Below are 2,912 nucleotides of genomic sequence, written 5' to 3' on the forward strand. Positions count from 1 at the left end.
GCGTGCGCGTGGCCTTGAATTCAGCAAATCTTCATTTGTTCATGAATTCTCCATTTTTGCATGCTTTTTCTTCATTCCTTCAACCCAATCTTCGCCTTCTAATCCTGAAATCACTTAACAAACATATTAAGGCATCGAATGGAATTAAAGTGAATTAAAATTAGCGATTTAAAGGCCTAAAAAATGTTTTTACTTTTAAACATAAATTAGGAGAAATTCACAAAACCATGCTATTTCATTGAATAAATGTGAGAAAAGTCGATAAAACCTCCTGAATTCAATACAAGATAAACCACAAAATTGGGGTTTATCAATATGTACACATGCATTTTTTTCTCTTTTTTTTTTGCGATTTTGTTTTGTAGATACATTTTTGTTATATGCAAACATCCTCCCACACTTTGACTATTCCATGTCCTCATGCAGCACTTTTATTTTATACGTAAGAACACATAATATCCTATGTTACCTAGAGAGTTAGGATCAAGGTAATTTATTAGTTTTTTGTCTTAGGCTTGAATTATGCTATATTTCAATAAAAAAAGGATAGGAAGCTCAAAGTGGCTAACTAGGGTTGATGTAAGGGTAGGATATATGGTCAGTGGCTCCAAAACAAACAACGCTTCAGTAATTTTAAATATATGCATGCAATGACAATTAAAATCAAAAGATGAGAAAATGTAGGATTACAAATACAAGGAGACACTAAAGTCACACTAGAAAAAGATAATTGAGTGTTGTATAAATGAACCATGTCCAGCTCAAAAAGCTCACAGAGAAGCAAAATAGAAAATAATCTCATGTAATTCAAGCTAAATAGAAAACAATAAAATTTTTCAACATATCAATAAAAGGCATGAGTATCAAATATTTTCAAATTTCACAATTTCCAAACATGTGAGATGCTAAGTTGGGAGAAGAGGCAAAATATCCTACACTGTATCAAGTACTACTAATATATATGTAAAAATGATCTAACTGAACTGATTCTTAAACAAAAGTAAGGACGATGAAACTAAATATGGAAAGTGCATATGAAAAAAGAGAGTTTATCTACAAGAAAAGAAAATTAAACTAACAACGCAATCAAAAAAGAAAACCTAACTATAAGGAAACACGTTATGAATGTTCAAGAGTTTAAATAAAATATACAACCAACATTGATGGTTTGGAAGATGAAAGAGAAGATGAAATCAGAACTCCTAAGAAGTGGACTCAAATGTCTTTCCCTCCTACTAATTTGGCATTACATCTGGTAACTCTTCAAACTGAGGTATATTTGGCTCCTCAAGTAGAAGGTCTTTGATGAACTAAAGGAGGGCTCTTTAGTTGTTTACTTTGCTATTTTTCTTTTGTCTGTTAATAGATTTATTGACGTTTCTTCTTTTCATTAGCCATGTATTAAGTGTTTCCCCAACCATACCCATGGTGTTTCATCGCTAGACTTATCCTAAAAAAATCGAAGAGAATATGTAAAAACATACATTCAAGTGACTTAAAGCAAGATAAGTAAAGTCTAGAACACTTAGGCATTGAGGACACAAGTATATTCAAATAACAAATCAAATTCTCAATAGTCAAGTAGGTAGAAGTTTCTTAAAATGAGGTTATGATCACTAAAATGAGGTGCATTTATGAGTTTGTGACATTAAAGAAAAATAACATGTAAATTCTAAGTTTGCATATAGTTTGGAACTCATCACTAGCACTTGAAAGCTTATGTCACAAATATACAAAGTAAGAACTTAATTTATTCATTTTAGTGTATCTAAGATGCTTTAAAGAACACTTGCAAGTTAAAACAAACAAACAAGTAACAAGAAGCATAAAGACACTCAGGCATATTAATCAAGTAATTGTCAAGTGGAATGATGAATGAGAATTGATTTAATGTGTGAGTGAACTCATTGAGCAAAGTGAAATATTGAACTCACACCTCCATCAATAAAACAATTTCAAATTTGTTCACATCGCCTACTTAACATAAAGTGTAGAAACATGGGTATTATGTAACTTAGTCAAAGAAATATATTAGTTGAAATCAAGTACAAGCAAGCATGATTCAATATAACTTGAAAAACTTTTGAAAAATTGTTAATAGGCAAGTTCACAATCCAATTTCACACTTTCAATGCAATATGCCAAGTGAAATATCTAAACTATGTTAAGTACAAACATTCAAACAATTTAAGTTATAGTATGTCAAGAAGGCATAAATGCACAAACATGGTAATCAAAGTAATAACCAATATGAACAAGAATCACCAATTAATAAATACATCATTTTTAACCAATTACCTAAACATGAATCATTAATTCAAATCACATGATAGCTATAACATGCAATTTAACATTTGAAATAGTCATATAGGCATATTATTAAACACTTGACGTGCAAAGGCATAAGTAACACAAAATAGGACTAACAAGCATTCTTTCAATATAATTAACAAAAATCGGCATCACTGACATAAAATCAGCATCATTTCTTAGAAATTCAACCGAAAATTAATCAAGTCAGTTCAACACAAATTGAAATTCCAAACCTAAGAATAATAATATATAACATATTTAATTACCTATAAACTAAGATAAATGCAGATAAGAGAATCCAAATTTTAACCTAAATTAACCTAATCAGCAAAAATTAGTTTGACTAACTCAAATTACTAAGACTTCAAATCTAACTAAACTATAATGAATTAAAACAAAAAATATCAAAACAAGATTTTGCAAAAATCTAAAAACTAAAGAACAGAGAAATAAGAAGGTAGGAGAGATGAAATGCAGTGGCAGTGATTGGAGGTAGTGCCAGTAGCATTGATGATGCTGGGAATGGTCGCTACAGGACAGGGGGCTATTGGTGTCAGATGGTGATAAAGAAGAGAGAGAGTATGAATCAAGATTAAAGG

This window comes from Arachis ipaensis, chromosome B09 (genome assembly GCF_000816755.2).
Source record: "Arachis ipaensis cultivar K30076 chromosome B09, Araip1.1, whole genome shotgun sequence".
In the NCBI taxonomy this organism is placed as follows: domain Eukaryota; kingdom Viridiplantae; phylum Streptophyta; class Magnoliopsida; order Fabales; family Fabaceae; genus Arachis; species Arachis ipaensis.